Genomic DNA, 19342 nt, shown 5'->3' with positions numbered 1-19342 from the left:
TTAGACATGTGCTTATTTTGCTTAATGGTTAATCCTGCCCTGCCTCTGTCCTAAGGCACTTGACAAGCCGAGCACAAATAAAATTTCTTACATGTACTTTCTTTTTACAATTAGAGCACAGGTAGGTGCAGTGACCTGCTTGGAGTCACAGAGGTGAAGATTAAACCGGCGGTCTTGTGCTTTCGAGCGCCTCGTCTTCGTCATTAGGCCAACACTGTCTGTGACTAACTTTTGTTGTGCAACTTGAACAAAAAGTATCATAAAGCAAACTGCATGATGCATTGGAAACAGTTTCCATTTTCATACGTCGCTGCCTGATCCACCCACCTACGACTCCAAATCGGATGAAGCCGGCTTGGCAAAGTTATGTCGTCATTTTGGATGTATTGCAAGCCACCGTCACTGTGTGGAAGGAAAATTAATATGAGCTGGGCGAAAAGCAGGAAGCAGCCCTGTAAAGCAAACTGGGTGGCACGTCGACTGGGCATTGCTGCCTCACAGCAAATCCCGACGTGATTACTTTCTGTGTGTAGGTTCAAATTGTACCCTGTGCATGTGCGTGTGTGTGTTGTTTTCCCGTCATTGCAAAATAGTGAATGTTAGATTGGACTGATGTGTCAAGTGCTTCCTTCCTTTTAAGAGAGTGTGGTGTTGTGATAAGGACTTTGGACTTCAAACCCTGAGGGTTGTGGATTCTGACACTGTGTGACCCTGAGTAAGCCACTTCGCCTGCCTGTGCTCCAACTGGAAAAACAAAACCGATGTCACCAATTGTATCTCAAATGCTGTAAGCCATCAGAAACAAGAAAAATAAGTAATAATGATACAGGGTGCCAGTCCTCCATGAGCAACACTCACACACACATCCACACTGAGCCACACAGGGTTAAAAATCAATAACTGGGCACGGCAGTCAGACCCCAGACGCTGGATCAGTAACGGGGTAGTGCTACCCACTGCACTGCCATGTCATACTGGCACTCATTCTGAAGGAGAAAGAAAGAAAAAAAAACCCACAAAGGGCACATTATTTGTGACAGCCTCGAAGCGGGCAGCGAGATCACAATCAGCATCTTCTGGCTTTTAGAGTATATGAGCTAGGAATGTAGAAAATGAGACAATGAAGCTTTTAACTTTATCAGATAACCTTAACCTGCTTTGAAAAGACAACATAAACAGAACAAAGGCGTATGGCTTTTATTTGGAGGAGTTTTATAAAAAGGTTTACATAAAGTGGCCTTTAATTCTTCATAGATGGATTTATGATTTCCGGTACTCCAAATTATATTCAGTGTGTTGTAGCGGTTAAGGATTTGGACTGACTTCAAACCTTGAGGTTGTGGCTTCAAATCCCACTACTGACACCATGTGACCACAAGCAAAATACTTCACCTGCCTGTGCTCCAATTGGAAAAAAAAAAAAAAATGCAATGAAATATATCTCACGTCTTGGATAAAGGCGCCAGCTAAATAGTAATGCCAACGTCAATTTATAGAGCACATTTTAGACAAACATCAGCAATGCTGTAAGCAAAGTGCTTTTCACAGACAATACAACAGGCAAAAGACAGAGCTAACAATTAAGCAGAAAAATACAAATAAAATACGTAAAACATAATACAACAGCAGAGTGAAACAAATCACAGACTAGGCGGGTAGGATTACCAGGATGACTTATGATCCTAAAATGCTAAACAATTAAAATAAAAGTCGTCAACCTAGTTTTAAACAGAGCAATTAAAGGTGCATCCTTAATGTGGTAAGGTAAAGAATTCCACAAATGTGGTGCAGTGGCTGCAAAAGTCCTGTGGCCCTTAGTTTTACACTTAGTACAACTGACCGGTAGGCCTAAGATCTCGGGATGGCTGATGTGAAACACACAATTAGGATAAGTAGATGAGAGCATAGCCAAGCAATGATTTGAAAACCAGCAGAAAAATTTTAAAATCATTTCTAAAACTAACTGGCAACCAATGCAAAGAAGCTAAACTTGGGGTAAACTTTCATGCCCCAACCAAAAAAACGAGCAGCAGCATTCTGAACCAACAGCAACCTACGGATCAAGGATTTACTGATCCCAGAATACGACGAGTTGCAGTAATCAAGTCGAGAAAAAGATAAAAAGCAGGACTAACTTTCTTAAAATCACTTGGAGATTAAAAAAAAAGCTTAACCTTGGCTAGAAGATGAAGATGGAAATAGAAGCTCTTGACCACAGAATGAATCTGCATCTCAAAAGAGAGGTTACTGTTAAACATAACCCCAAGATCCCGAACCAGAGGTATACAAAAGTCCGCAAAAGTGCCAAGATATTCAAATCCAACTTGAGATTTAGCTGCAGGACCAACTAACGGCACTTCCGCTTGATTAGGATTGAGATCAAGAAAATTGTCAGCCATCCAGGATCTCAGTTCTCCAAGACAACCGATTCATTGCAAAATTGCACAAAGGAATATAAACCCGTAACATTAAACTTCCAAAAAAAGAGCTCCAATAGGATAAGGACATATAGGAAATAAGATCCCTAAGGAACACTGCATTTAACAGGAGCAGTAGACGAAAAAAACAGAGAAATAATAATCCAGTCAAGGCCTAAAGGTGTTAATGGGTAAAGCCGTCTCCATATAGGTTATCACAACAGGAGACAGGGTGCTAACCAAAAAAATCAGGAGTGCGCTCCCCTCGACTTTCTCGTATATCGAGATCGAGGAAAAGGTCATCAAAATCACTTCCAGTTGCGTGATATTACTCAAATATCATATCTCTGTTTCTCATCATAACTAATTGATCACATCGATACACAATTATTTACCTCTATTTATAATCAAAGTTTATATTAAAATTATAGTTTCGCACTTAGGGAGGTTGAAAACGGTGGTGGAATTTTTTCATGATTACATATGCATTACTTTGATTATGTGCAAAGTAAAAAGAGTTATAGTCACCTAAAAACATAGAAAAAGCGTTAGTCTTTATATATAATACGCTACCGTGGCTGTTCGTTTGTCTGTCCAGGATTTTAAATTACCTGTAGCTCTCAAACTGTTTCACCTATTGACCCGAAATTTGGTACGCATATACTACGTGACGTCTACTATCCGCTTTCAGGTTGATTTTTATTTTATTGTAGAATCAACTGTTGGCAGCGCGCCGCAGGGCGCATGCGTACGTGCATCGTTCTCATTCCCTACCTAACCTTCGTGACCACTTCCCCTACCTCTTCATATCTTAAATCATTCTTGAGGCAGATTGAAGACTTAAGTGAAAATTAGGGTTAGGTTTAGGGTTAGGTGATAATTGGTAAAGCCATCTCCATATAGGTTATCACAACAGGAGACAGGGTGCTAACCAAAAAAATCGGGAGTGCGCTCCCATCGACTTTCTCATATACTGAGATCGAGGAAAAGGTCATCAAAACCACTTCCAGTTGCGTGATATTACTCAAATATCATATCTTTGTTTCTCATCATAACTAATTGATCACATCGATACACAATTATTTACCTCTATTTATAATCAAAGTTTATATTAAAATGATATTTTCGCACTTAGGCAAGTTGAAAACGGTGGTGGAATTTTTTTCATGATTACATATGCATTACTTTGATTATGTGCAAAGTAAAAAGAGTTATAGTCACCTAAAAACATAGAAAAAGCGTTAGTCTTTATACATAATACACTACCGTGGCTGTTTGTTTGTCTGTCCAGGATTTTAAATCACCTGTAGCTCGCAAACCGTTTCACCTATTGACCTGAAATTTGGTACGCATATACTACGTGACGTCTACTATCCGCTTTCGGGGTGATTTTTATTTTATTGTAGAATCAACTGTCGGCAGCGCACCGCAGGGCGGCCATGCGACGCATGCGTACGTGCATCGTTCTCATTCCCTACCTAACCTTCGCGGCCACTTCCCCTATCTCTTCATATCTTAAATCATTCTTGAGGCAGATTGAAGACTTTAGTGAAAAATTAAAGAAAACGTACTAAGTAATTTCAACACAAAATCTAACTTAATCAGTTTTAACGCGAAAAGATGCCAATGAAAGAAGAGAAGCAGTGGGCCACTAGGGTGGAGTAAAGAAGAGCTGCTCAGGAAGCAGCAAGCGCATCAACCTCTGAGCAAATGAATGATAAACGTACAGAGAAAGAAATGATGAAAACTATGAATGCTCAAGTCAAGTGTATTCACTGCACGTTATTGTGCAGTGCGCCGTTACTGGTATTATGTAATGTTTGTTGCAATGAATTGCTTTAGGCAATACTTCATTTAGCTACATTTAATTATGACGATGGCAGAAATAATTAGATAGATAGATAGATAGATAGATAGATAGATAGATAGATAGATAGATAGATAGATAGATAGATAGATAGATAGATACTTTATTAATCCCAATGGGAAATTCACTATCTATATATATATATATATCGTAAAATTAAAACGCATTACTGGGAACACGACAGAGACGTAGCAGCTTATTGTTCCTATTACAGCTTTATATTTATATGGCATGTTCAATGTTTACATGTTATTGTTAAACTGATGATGTTTAAATTAAAATAAAACTAATAATCGTTATTGAAAAAATATGTGTTATACTGAATGCAGTTTTCGATATTGTGTACACAAGATTGTGATTCAGACTACGAATGCCATGAATGTAATTACTCCAATCTACATGCTGTCAAATGAACGAACCACACGCCGTGGGGCAACGTTAGAGGCTTCGCGTCTGGCGCTGACGTCCGAGGTTCGATTCCCCGAGAGGTGGGTGCAGTGAGTGTGTACGCCTGATGAGCCCAGAATTAGGGCGAAACACGTGTCGCGTACTCTTTTCATTATTTGACAGTAAACCTGTTTCAACCATTTATATTTATATACGAACTGTTTTGGGATGTGGTGGGTATGGCAACGCGTTGTACCAGTGCATGCTCCCCAACCTGACCTGATGTTATCTCATCCACTAGATGGCAGCAGAATACCATCCCAAGAGTTATTCTGGCATAACACTACAAAGTGCATCATTGCCCATCACCCTAAGTGTGGCTCAGGTTTAACTGTAATGGTATAGAATTACAAGTCCGAATCACACCCAGGGTTAATGCCAAGGAGGTTAAACAAACAGAACCACCATGAAAACAAATTGCTTCCTTTAACCTCTTTCTCTTCTCCCCTTGAAAGGCAAAGAGACATCACCCATGCACGATAAAGAGAACAGACGACAATGACGACTAGCTCACCACACAAAATCCTCACTCAATTCTGCCCTGGAGAATGGCCAGCGAGACTGTGTGTGCAGTCTGCAATCTTACAGATCCCAGTTGTTTTTATGGCACTTTAGAGTTCTTTACTAGGTTGGGTGGTTCCTCATAGAATGATGGCTTGACCAAGCATCATTTCATTCTGGGATGGGTTCTTTGCATATGAAGCTGGTTCTTTGTGCTTTGAAAAACTTGCTAACATGTAGAAAAAAAAACAAATATTCAATGCATGGTTGGCTACCAAGCAAGTCACTAACAGATTAAGAAAACCTGGACTTAGTCTGTGTTATTGTATGCAGCAAAAGTTCTTTTAAGTTCGGGAACCCACTGGCATTTATCGATCAATAGATAACTTTATTAATCCCAAGGGGAAATTCACACACTCCAGCAGCAGCATACTGATAAAGAACAATATTAAATTAAAGAGTAATAAAAACGCAGGTATAACAGACAGACAATAACTTTGTATAATTTTAACGTTTACCCCCCCGGGTGGAATTGAAGAGTCGCAGAGTGTGGTGGAGGAACGATCTCCTCAGTCTGTCAGTGGAGCAGGACGGTGACAGCAGTCTGTCGCTGAAGCTGCTCTTCTGTCTGGAGATGATCGTGTTCAGTGGATGCAGTGGATTCTCCATGATTGACAGGAGTCTGCTCAGCGCCCGTCTCTCTGCCACGGATATCAAACTGTCCAGCTCCATGCCAACAATACAGCCTGCCTTCCTCACCAGTTTGTCCAGGCGTGAGGCGTCCCTCTTCTTTATGCTGTCTCCCCAGCACACCACGGTGTAGAAGAGGGCACTCGCCACAACTGTCTGATAGAACATCTGCAGCATCTTATTGCAGATGTTGAAGAACGTGAGCCTTCTAAGAAAGTATAGTCGGCTCTGTCCTGTCTTACACAGAGACTCAGTATTGGCAGTCCAGTCCAATTTATCATCCAGCTGCACTCTCAGGTATTTATAGGTTTGCACCCTCTGCACACAGTCACCACTGATGATCACGGGGTCCATGAGGGGCCTGGTCCTCCTAAAATCCAACACCAGCTCCTTGGTTTTGCTGGTGTTCAGTTGTAGGTAGTTTGAGTCGCACCATTTAACAAAGTCCTTGATTAAGTTCCTATACTCCTCTTCCTGCCCATTTCACAAATCTGTTACCATCTATTCATGGTTATTTACTATATGGAGGCTGTTGTGGATCTAAATAAATAAAAGTTCTTTCTGGAACCACCATGTGGATGGGACATAGGGGAACCATTTTTGGTTCCCCTATGGCATCGCTCTGAAGAACCGCTCTGGTACCTCCATTTTTAAGAGTGATTTGTTCATTGAACACTCTTAAAAATGTTGATTCTTTGGTGGCACTTTCTGGTTCTTTACTGGGTTGTGTGGTTCCTCGTTGAACAATTGCTTGACCAGGCACCATTTCATTCTGGAAAGGGTTCTTAATGCATGAAAGTGCTTTGTTGAAACTTTCTAAAGCTGAAATCTTTTAAGTATGATGGGTTACCTCATAGTGTACCAACGGGTTAAGAAGACCCGGACTAAGCATGTGTTCATTTACGTCTGCACCAAGAGTCTTTTTACAATTGTGATCCATTGGTGTTTCACAAATCTGTTACCATGTATTCATGGTTATTTACTGTACGGAGCCCATTGTGGGTCTAAATAATCAAAGTCCTTTCTTGGATCTTCATGTGGACGGGTCTTTTGGGAACTAAAAATGGTTTCCCTATGGCATTGTTCTGTAGATCTGTTCTGGCACCTTCATTTTTAAGAGCAGGTTTACTCACTGAACACTCTTAAGTGCTGCTTGGTTTTATGGCACTTTCTGGTTCTTTACTGGGTTGTGTGGTCCCTCGTAGAACGACTGCTTGACCAGGCACCATTTCATTCTGGGACGGGTTCTTTGCATATGAAGTTGGTTTTTTGTGCTTTGAAAAACTTGCTAACATGTACAAAAAAACCCAAATATTTAAAGTATGGTTGGCCCACAAGCAGGACAATAACAGATTAAGAAAACCTGGACTTAGTCTGTGTTATTGTATGCAGCAAAAGTTCTTTAAGTTTGGGAACCCACTGGTATTTCACAAATCTGTTACCATCTATTCATGGTTATTTACTGTATGGAGCCTGTTGTGGATCTAAATCAATAAAAGTTCTTTCTGGAACCACCATGTGGATGGGTCTTTTAGGAACCAAAAATGGTTCCCCTATGGCATCGCTCTGAATAACTGCTCTGCCACCTTTATTTGTAAGGGTGTGTGAAGGCAAGAAGAGTATTACTGAGGACCTGAAACAAATCTGGAAAAAGCAAAAAGCTGACAGGATAAGGTTTTGGCCTCCTGCATCATAAAATTGGATTAGGTGGGATTAGCACATGGGTGGCTGAACATAGTGTCTGCTTAATGTTTACACACACACACACACACACAGATGTGAGCAAACCCAGCCCTCCTAACAATAGCCCACCATATTATGCAAACTGTTAAACATATGGCTCATCCACTACAGACCCCGAGGGTCATAGTTTCCTTTTTTTAACAGTGCTGAACCATTCTTCAAATTAACTACCATTATCTGCAGATCATTCTTTAGAAATAGCCCAGCATGAGGTAGCACTTTGTGGAAACCACTTTCTGGCCCGGAGAATTAGCGAGCACGTCTGATTGATCAAGCGGTTTGAGGAGGGAGAGAAGTACAGTAAGAGCCCCCGAGAGCAGGACTAGAGAGAACAAAGTCTGTCGCAGACTCATGGGCAATCAAACACACAAAGTGTGGCATTTCAAAAGAAATAAAAACCAATCATGAAATATTTATTAGCCTACAGTGAATTTTACAGAACATTGTTTTAATATTATTTACGTCTGGAATAATTTAAATAAAATTGGGAGTGTGCTCCCCTCAACTTTCTTATATACTGAGATAGAGGAACAGGTCATCAGAACCACCTCCAGTTGCGTGATGTTTCTCAAATATTTTATCACTTTGTTTCTCATAATGTGTGCTACTGAGGACCCGGGACTCTGCCTTCAGGGAAGGTGACAAAATTGCCCTGAGAACAACAAGGGCCAAACTATCCTGCACCATCAGAGCAGCAAAGCGTGCATACGCCCATAGAATCCATGGACTTTTCCTACATGACAAAGACGCACGGAGCATATGGAAAGGCATCCAGGCTATCAGTAATTACAGGACGACACCACCCACCTGTGACAGTGACGCCTCCCTTCCAGATGTGCTGAATAACTTCTATGCATGGTTTGAAGCACAGAACAACATGGTGATGAGGAAGACCACCTCTCCTCCTAGCGACCAAGCATTAAATCCGACTGTGGCTGATATGAGAAATACTCTACGAAGGGTCAACCCATGGAAGGCTGCAGAATGTGCAGACGTTTTTACTGACATCTTCAACATCTCCCTGAGCACCGCCATTGTCCCAACCTGCTTCAAAACCACCACCATAGTTCCCATGCCAAAAAAGTCACAAGTGTCCAGCCTCAATGACTACCATCCCGTTGCACTCACTCCCATTATCATGAAGTGCTTCGAGAAGCTTGTCATGAGGCACATAAAAACCCTGCTGCCCCCCCACACTGGACCACCTGCAGTTTGCTTATCGCTGGAACCGTTCAACAGATGATGCAATAGCCACCACTCTCCATCTAGCTCTCACTCATCTGGACAATAAGGACACATACGTTCGAATGCTGTTTATCGACTTCAGCTCAGCATTCAACACGATCATTCCTCAGCAGCTGACGGAAAAGTTGAGCCTGCTGGGACTGAACACTTCCCTCTGTAACTGGATTCTGGACTTCCTGACTGAGAGACCTCAGTCAGTGAGGGTTGGAAACATCATCTCCAGAACCACCACACTGAGCACTGGAGCCCCTCAAGGCTGTGTGCTCAGTCCATTATTGTTCACACTGCTGACTCATGACTGTGCAGCAAAGCACAGCTCTAATCACATCATAAAATCCGCTGATGACACGACTGTGGTGGGTCTCATCAGCAACAGCAATGAGTCAGCATACAGAGAGGAGGTGCAGCGGTTAACGGACTGGTGTAAAGCCAACAACCTGTCTCTGAATGTAGACAAAACAAAGGAGATGATTGTTGACTTTTAGGAAGACTAAGAGTGACCATCTGCCACTGAACATTGACGGCTCAACTGTGGAAGTCGTCAATAGCATCAAATTCCTGGGTTTCCACCTGGCAGAGAACCTCACCTGGTCCCACAACACCAGCTCTTTAGCCAAGAAAGCCCAGCAGCGGCTCAACTTCCTGCGTAGGCTGAGGAAAGCCCATCTTCCACCAGCTACTCTAACAACATTCTACAGAGGAACCATAGAGAGCATCCTGAGCAACTGCATCACTGTCTGGTTTGGAAATTGCACGGTCAGGGATCGCAAAGCCCTACAACAGATAGTGAAGACAGCTGAGAAGATCATCGGTGTCTCTCTTCCCTCCATCATGGACATTTACACCACACGCTGCATCCACAAAACCACCAGTGTTGTGAATGATCCAACACACCCCTCACATTCACTGTTTACATTCCTGACATTGGGAAAAAGGTACCGTAGCATTCGGGCCCTCACCTCCTGAATGTGTAACAGTTTCTTCCCCCAAGCAGTCAGATTCCTGAACACTCATGGACCAGCCTGATATCGGATATACGTGTTCTGTTCTGCAGTGTTGCACATGTTTGCACATTTGACTCACATGCACCTTGTTATATATTATGTGTCTTTATGTTGTGTGTCGTGGATTCTTCGTTGTCCTGTGTTTAATGCAGCACTATGGTCCTGGAGGAACGTTGTTTTGTTTCACTGTATGCTGTACTACTGTATATGGATGAAATGACAATACTCTTGAAGTCAAATAACTAATTGATAATATTGATACGCAACCATTTATCTCTATTTATTACACTGGTCAACAAGTATTTTTCTACTGTGAGTCTTTCATTTGTACTTTAACAAATTTCACTTGCTGACTCCAAATCTGAAAGCCGTTTTCGTCCAGCACGTCCCATTTTTTAGTTATGATGTTCCAGGTCTTGGACAACTAGGGTGACGGGACAGTAAAGGCGATGCATTTCAGCATTTAAGAAATAAGTTTGGTCTCGAGGAAAGTGAAGCCAAAATGAAGGAAGGTGTTTTTGTTGGCCCTGAAATCTGTGGACTGATGCTTGACGATGAGTTCAAAAGGAAACTGAAGCCCACTGAACCAGCACCCTCATTCATTCAGGTTGTCTTGACAGTCTCAGAGCAGAGACACGGAGCTTGTGGAGAACCTGCTGAAAGTATATCAGCTTACGGGAGCCAGAATGTCACTGAAGATGCATTTTTTACATTCTCATCTCGACTTTTTTCCACCAAATCTAAGCGATGTCAGAGATGAGCATGGGGAAAGACTTCATCAAGATAGAAAGGAGATGGGAAACCGATATCAGGGAAAATTTACTCCGAGCATGATGGGTAACTACTGTTGGTTCTTGCAAAGAGAGACGGATGTGCAGTACAAGCGCAAAAGCGAGTGACTCCAATAATTTTGAGCAGGCCGACCTCACTTTCATATTGAGGTAAATTGACATAAATATACTTTAACGTGTCTCTGGCATCGTCTTCTGGTTTGTTTTCAGAATAAACACATCAAAACAATTTGGGTGGGACAGAGTCCAAACTCTAGATATCGTGTTGATATATAATATTGATATTCAAAAATGTCAAAACGTCAATGATGTGTACTTCAAAAACCTGACGTGCTGGCTTAATTCCGATTTCATATATGAAATCAGTGTAAAAAACATCATAGAGAGCTGGCCTGAAGTTCCCAGTAGCAAACAAAAAATATTTTTTTGTAGACCAGTGATAATCAAACTTTATATTAAAATTATATTTTTGCACTTAGGAAGGTCGAAAACGGTGGTGGAATTTTTTTATGATTACATGTGCATTACGTAGAGTACGTGCAAAGTGAAAAGTGTTATAGTCACCTAAAAATATAAAATAACTGTTAGTATATATTATATATAATACGCTACCGTGGCTGCTTGTTTGTCTGTCCAGGATTTTAAATCACCTGTAGTTTGCAAAACCATTTGACTGATTGACCTGAAATTTGGTACACATATACCACGTGACGTCTACTATCCACTTTCGGGGTGATGATTGACCTCCAAGGTTATTCCTCTTTTAATTTTAATTGTAGAATCCACTCTCGGCAACGGCCAGCAGGGCGGCCGTGTGGCACATGTGTACGGGCGCCATTCTCATTCCCTACCACCTTTGCCGTCCCCTACCTCTTCAAATCTTAAATCATTCTTGAGGCAGATTGAAGGCTTAAGTGTCAGCTTAAGTGAATAATTAAACAAAACATACTAAGTAATTGCAACACAAACACTGATAATCAGTTTTAACATGAAAAGATGCCGACGAAAGAAGAGAAGTAGTGGGCCGCTAGAGTGGAGAAAAGAAGATCTGCTCAGGAAACAGCAAGTGCATCAACCTCTGAGCAAACGAATGGTAAACGTACAGAGGAAGAGGAGGAAAACTGGGAATGGTCAAGTCAAGTGGATTCACTGCACGTTATTGTTATAGCAGTGCGCCGTTACTGGTATTATATGTTTGTTGTAGTAAAATGCTACAGGTAAAACTGCATTTAGCGACATTTAATTATGATAAATGATGGCAAAAATAAAATAATTATAAAATTAAATGTATAACCTGGTACGTGACGGGAATGTAGCAGCTTATTGTTCCCATTACGCCTTTATAGTTAACATGGCATGTTCAATGTTTACATGTTATTGTTCAACTGATCATGTATAAATTACAATAAAATTAATAATAGTTATTGAAATAATTTGCTTTATATTGAATACAGTTTTTAATAACATGTACACATTTCCATAATACAAAAAATTCAGATGGTTGTTTAAATAAGATGCTACTTCCGGTTGAGTAATTTTTCTCAAATTTCATATCTGTTTGCTTTTTATCTTTATAAATATCTACACAAAATTTGAATCATCTATCTGTAATTATAACAATTGATTACTTGACAATCCTTGAAAGTATTCAGTGAAAGTACCACTTCTAGTTGCTGAAGTTGCCCAAAAGTTGATCCATCCATCCTTTTTTCCAACCTGCTGAATCCGAACACAGGGTCACGGGAGTCTGCTGGAGCCAATCCCAGCCAACACAGGGCACAAGGCAGGGAACCAATCCCGGGCAGGGTGCCAACCCATCGCAGGACACACACAAACACACCCACACACCAAGCACACACTAGGGCCAATTTAGAATCGTCAATCCACCTAACCTGCATGTCTTTGGACTGTGGGAGGAAACCCACGCAGAAACGGGGAGAACATGCAAACTCCACGCAGGGAGGACCCGGGAAGTGAACCCAGGTCCCCAGATCACCCAACTGCAAGGCAGCAGCGCTACCCACTGCGCCACCCCAAAAGTTGAATGGGATTCCTTAATTTTGATATAAAGCAAGCCGAGGTTAGACCGGTTTTCGAATTATCGTGTTCACACACAGACAGACATAATTTCAAAAATGGTATTTTTGCACTCAGGAAGGTCTAAAACGTCGAGATTCATCAAAATAACCCTAACCCTAATTCCTATACTTTCTGTATATGAGAAAGTAAAAATTAATTAATAGTAAATTTCAATTTGCTTGCTTAGTAGACGCTTTGATCCAAAGTGACTTACAAAAGACGTCCACATAACTGAGTACCCCTCAGTTTGGGGGATGGTTTGGGAACGTGAGATACGGGACAAGGGGACAGAAATGATCACCGCAGGAACTCAGAATAGAATTCAAAATGACTTGGATAAGCTTCAGTACTGGGCACACACTGGGAAAATACAGCAAAGTGCTACATGTGGGCAAAAGGAACGTCATTTATAAATACAAGATGGGAGACACCATCATACGGGAAGAGACCTTTGAAAAGGATTGAGGAGTTTATGTTGACGCAACATTGACATCGACTAAGCAATGCATAGAAGCAATTAACAAAAGGTAAATAAACTGTTAGGTTATATTGAAATTAAGTCAAGGGACGTTACTCTTAATCAATATAATGCACTAGTGGGACTCGATCTGGGGTATTGTGTGCAGTTCTGGTAACCACGGTACAAGAAAGACATAGCAGCACTTGAAGCCGTGCAGAGGAGAGCAAGCAAGTGCATCTCAGAGGTTGAGGACGTGTCCTACTGTGACAGACTCAGAGGATTAAAGCTGGTTATTCTCAAGCAGAGGAGACTGCATGGAGTACTAATCGAAGCCTTCATATATTCACAGCATCAGAGATGCAGCCAAATTCTTTCAACAACATGGCAGAGTGGTGGCTCTGAGGCTAGGGATCTGCACTGGCAATCGGAAGGCTGCTGGTTCGAATCCCGTAAATGCCAATAGGGACACTGCTCTGTTGGACCCTTGAGCAAGGCCCTTAACCTGTAATTGCTGAGCGCTTGAGTAGTGAGAAAAGCGCTATATAAATGCAAAGAATTATTATCATTATTAACAAAATGGAAAAATCACATACTCGGGGACACCAGTGCAAATTAAGGGGAAGTGCATTTAATAGGAAAAATTCTTTACAGTAATGTAGTGCTTATCTTACTACTCAAAGCATCAAAGAATGCAAAGGTAAACCTGCATACTGTACTGCTATGTCTGCAACAGTGCTAGAATGTAAATTACAGATGTTACCGCTATATGTACTGTAATTCATGCAAGTGCGTTTTCATTGCCAGAAGCCTTAGAAGGTGCAGGGAGTTTCAGCGGCATCTTGGGGCTTTAACACTTAAACTGCCACATACTTGGGAGTTGCCAAATACTTTTTTGCTGCACTTTAAGTAAACGTCACATTTCACAAAGAAAGAGTGAAATTTTAATAGAACACATTTTTTTTTCATGCAAAGAACATCATAATTACTGCAACACTGATCATTTTACACACTGCTAATGAACTGTTCGAGAGCATATCCATAGAATTTTCTTGGCAACAAATTCGCGAAGTGAGTAGCCAGGTCCTTCTCCGCTACCTTCCCCATTTTCCCAGGCTTGGGACCGGCGTATAGGGGTGACCCTACACCCTAATTTTGATCAAATTCGCTAGAAAAATCGGTCATGCTAGGGATGGTAAGCGGCAAAAGAAGACCCGGCCGCCAGCGGACTCATTGGCTTAACACCATCAAAGCAGACACTGGCATGAACATAACACAGCTCAAAGAAGCTGTGCAAGATCGAAAAGTGTGGAGAGAGCTAGCCTATAGAATCGCCGAAGGTCGGAAACGATTGAACGGATGACACACACACAATGAACTGTTAAAACTATTTTAAAAAACTACTGGAACAATATGTACATGATGCAACTGACGCCATGGATGAAATTAAGTAAATCACCGAGTCAACTGCGCTTGAACTGGCAGCACACAAGCACACAGAGGTAAATGCTGGCACTGGCAGGCTAGTGCAGCGGCTCAGTCCCAGAGACAGTATGCACAGAAACACAGGAGATTGTAGAGACATGAACTTTATTCAAACACTTCATTTTACATAGTGAGGTGAGGAGCCACTTCAACCACCTCTAACGTGCAGCATCCACACAAGTGACGGCAGCCATTTTTGTGCCAGTACACTCACCACACATGAGCTGTTAGGTGGTGAAGAGGCGAGACAGAGAGAGATAGCCAATTAGAGACGGGGGTTGATTAGGGGGCCACAATAACTAAGCCATGGTGGGCAATTTAACTAGGACACCGGGACACACCCCACTCTTTACAAAGGATGCCCAGGGATTTTTTATGACCCCAGAGTGTTGGGACCTCGGTTTTAAGTCTCATCTGAAGGGCAGCACCATTTTTACAGCTCAGTGTCTCCATCAACAACAACATTTATTTATAGAGCACATTTTCATACAAAAAATGTAGCTCAAAGTGCTTTACATAATGAAGAAAAGAAAAATAAAAGACAAAGTAAGAAATTAAAATAAGACAACATTAATTAACATAGAAAAGAGTAAGGTCAGATGGCCAGGGGGGGCAGAAAAAACAAAAAAAAACTCCAGATGGCTGGAGAAACAAAAATAAAATCTGCAGACCAGACCATGAGACCACCCAGTCCCCTCTGGGCATTCTACCGCACATAAATGGAACAGTCCTCTTTAGGGTTCTCACGGAAGGACTTGATGATGATGGTCATGCAGACTTCTGGCTTTTAATCCATCACTGTTGGAACATCGTGATGCTTTGAGTAGATGGTGGTGACGCAGCGGGGCATTGGGATCCACACATAGACCACAGGGTAAGCACCCCCTTACAGGTCTCACCAACACCTCTTCTAGCAGTAACCTAAGCTTTTCTTTCATGGTCTCCCATCCAAAAACTGGCCGGGACCTGACCATGGACGGCTTCAGGTGGATAATCCGGTTCCAAAGTGCACGTGGTATAGCTGAAACCAGAAAGCACTTCTTTACGCAAAAGTTGTGGGACTTGGGAACAAACTACCGAGCCATGGAGTTGAAGCAGAAACCTTGACAACCTTTAAGGAGATTCTGGAGGAGATATCAGGACAGCTTGGCTATTAGTGAAACAAACAGGCCTGAAGGACTGAAAGGTCTCCTCTCGTTTATAAAATGTCTTGCGTTCTAACAAAATACAAGTCAGTTACAACTCCTAGGTTACAAAACCCAACCGCTGTTACTGTATCAATTAGTCAGAAATTCACCAAATTAAGAGAGTCTTCTAACGCTTCTTAAACACATGGAGGCAAGTCCGAATTTCGACTGGTGGTGGGCAGCTCATTCCACCAGCTAGGAGCTACACATGAAGAGTCTGGATTGAGGTTTCAAGCCACCACCAGATCCCAAAACCCAACTCTAGACTCTCCAACCCTTCAAAGACACACAACATCTACTGACAGATAAATAACACCAGCCTCACACATCTGTGCAAACAATGGATAAGCCGAGACTCCTTTTCTCAAACTTCATATAGAAACGAATACACAGAGCTAATTATTCCAAAACAGTGTTCAGGGGAATGGGGTCTACCCTGGCAGCGTTGGACTCAAGGCAGGAACCAACCTTGGAAGGGGGGCACCGATCCATCTTAGGGCATCCTGACTTTCACAGTCACCCTGAGTTGCATAAGTGGAGTGTATCCAAGTAATATGGACTGATTTTAGAAAATACAAAGTAGTAGAAATCCTAAGGCAGCATTTCTCAACCTTTAAAGTGTTTGCAACCTGATTTTTCATAACAGTTTTAATCGCGCCCCCCTAATGTTTTTTTGAAACCCTAATAAAATTTATTCCTATATTTTTTGCTGCCGATACACCGCCACAAGTTTAAAATTTTCCTACGAATAGAGAAATTACGCCACATATGGCAACATTCGCGCCCCCTTTTTTGTTACTACTTTTGTTGCCCCACAGTTTGAGAACTGCTGTCCTAAGGCATTATTTTCTGCTCTAAAGCAGGGGTCGCCATCTCCGGTCCTGGAGGGCCGCAGTGGCTGCAGGTTTTCATTCTAATCCTTTTCTTAATGAGTGACCTGCTTTAGCTGCTAATTAACTTCTCTTTAATTCATTTTAATTGACTTGCTCTTGAAGACTCAGACCCCTCAATTGTTTCTTTTTCCTTAATTAGCAGCCAAACAATAATGAGACACAAAATGAGCCAAAACAACTGGTGTCCATCACACAATATGTGAAAATAAAGAAAGGTGAAGGTCTCAGGAATGTCTATCCGCTCAGGTCCACAAAACATTCTCACAGTGCGCTTAGAAAAGAGGAATTCGCACCGCGCATGCGCACGTCACCAGACGACACCCACACACGGACACCTGGACGCATATTGGGATTTTATATATATAGATATTAGGCGCTATATTTATACAATGTATTATTATTGTTCTGAAAAAGGCGATTATTTCAGCTCAGTTTGTCACCGCGTATTCTTTAATGTGATGGTGCTACGTGAGCTCAGCTGTGGCCTACAATGAATGAACGGAATGAATGAATGAATGAATACAAATAGTGTTAGGAACAACAAAATCATATGGAGACGACTATTTAAGGCATGTGACAATTCTGGTAAATTGTCCAGTTGTATATTTAATTATCCACCCTGTGTGATTGGAATGATCAGCTAAGCTTAACTCTGCATTTCCAAAAGGACTGCAAGCCACCAAATGTTTTCTCCACAGTCAATGCCATCTTGATTTCTCTTCTACCTTCATCCGCTCTGTTAACAATACTATCGAAAAACATATTCCTATATTAAAAGTATGTTTTTACAGCCCACAAGGTGTTTTTATTTTTAGTAATCTGGGCATGTGCTTTGAGCTAACCTTGGAAAATGACGCTAGGAATTGAAAGAGAATTGAACCGAAGCTGACTGATGACTAATAAACGGAACTGAATGGAGTAATGCTTACTGTTTGCTGGGATTAATCCTCCCTCCCTAACTCTAAATGTATTGAAAGCTCTGGTAAGGCTCTTTATAATTCCGAAATACGTAAAGACGTATTGCTGGATTGTTTTTATTTACTAGTCTAAGATAGATTCACTAAGTAAGTCAGCTATCAAAAGATCACTTTTGAGCATGTTAAGAAGCGTGTTGGAATGAAAAACCGTGCTTGATTAAATCCTTAATGCCTGCGAAATTGTTTTAAAATAAGCGTCTTATTATATAAAAACAGCGCTGTGATCGTGTTTGCCTTGAAAGTAAAACGGATTACCTGATTGCATGAAACGTCATAAAGCCACTCGAGTCGACTCCCTAAAGTTCACACAGAGAGTTACATTTCTTTCTTTTTTTTCCAATTCTAACCTAAGATTTAAAGCCCAGATTGACTTCAGTTTGGAAATTCGGCGTAAACAGAAGTGTCTTTACGACTTCTCAAAGTAAATAACAGCTGCGCTACATCAAGGTGGTTACGGACAGGAAATGCCCACCTGGCACACGATGACAAATCAGCAGAAAAGAGGAGAGAAAAAACAAAACAAAACAGGCTACTCACCTCTAAAAATAAAGCCATGTCCCCAAATGTTCAAAATCCCGAGATGCATGCCGTGGAGCACCGACTCTTGACCTGAACTTCTTCCCTCTCACGATCGCCTCTGTTGTCGAGTCCTCTGCACCTCTCTCTCTCTTTGCAGTGCACACCCCTTCTCCCACGTAATTCTTCACGAAGTTGAAGTACACGGGTGACAGTAAAAGAGAGAGAGAGAAGTTAGAGCACGTCCGTCCGCCTGCCTGCCTGCCCTCCCTCCAGCGTCACTCCTCATTGCGCAAGAAGAGGGAAGCGGAGCTCCACGGATTTCTACTGCAGCGTTTCAGGGAGTTTGGGATGTCCTGCTCCTCACCGGCGTTAAATCAAAATCATTTGTTAAGGATCCCTGAGAACACGTTCAAGTGCGTCAAGAAATCGGCACAATGAAGCGGAATCCTTCATTCATTCGCCCGGACTGAGGCCCGCCTATCCCATTCAGGATCGCGTGGAAGTGGTGCCAGTTTCTGCACTTCTGGACGAGGCTGAAGTTAGCTTCTTATTCAGCTGGGAACTTCTTCGCAGCTCCTTATTCGCTTCCTCAAGCCAGCTACCCATTTACACAGCTTGTGTACAACATTTACGTTTTCAATGTTAACACCAAGAGAGGTGCCTTTGTTAAGTTGCAGTTGGGTTATACCCGGGCCAACCAGGATAACTGGGTCAATTGGACTGGCAAGGTTGGCGCAGTCCAATATCGAATGAATGAGATTTACTATGATATTTAAAGAGAACTGTAAAGGATTAAAAGGGTCCACCCTAATATTTACAATTTTAAAAAAAGACAGATGCCTTTGTTAAGTTGCAGGTGAGTAATGCCTGGCACAATGCGGGCAAATGGGTCAAATGGACTGGCAAAGTTGGCACATTCCCATATCTAACGAATGAGATACACTATTGTTTAGAGGGCACTGCACAGAGTTGAATGCTGTTTGGGCCACCCTAATTTTTGTTTTAACATTTTATTGGCGCAGTGGGTAGCGCTGCTGCCT

At 41.8% G+C, this 19342-nt stretch overlaps 1 protein-coding gene across 2 annotated transcripts in view; it reads right to left on the bottom strand.

The window, feature by feature from the left end:
- mst1rb (macrophage stimulating 1 receptor b) overlaps positions 1-18481 on the bottom strand; it is a 135535-nt gene extending 117054 nt beyond the window's left edge. For both annotated transcript variants that reach the window (XR_007933921.1, XM_051921416.1), the window contains exon 1: positions 18321-18481. The gene's annotated coding sequence lies outside the window, so the exon portion shown is untranslated. The remainder of the gene's footprint in view (positions 1-18320) is intronic.
- Positions 18482-19342: the final 861 nt, after the last annotated feature.

The sequence above is a fragment of the Erpetoichthys calabaricus genome, chromosome 18, assembly GCF_900747795.2.
Source record: "Erpetoichthys calabaricus chromosome 18, fErpCal1.3, whole genome shotgun sequence".
NCBI classification, from domain to species: Eukaryota; Metazoa; Chordata; class Cladistia; order Polypteriformes; family Polypteridae; genus Erpetoichthys; species Erpetoichthys calabaricus.
This window is presented reverse-complemented; position numbering and strand designations above follow the sequence as displayed.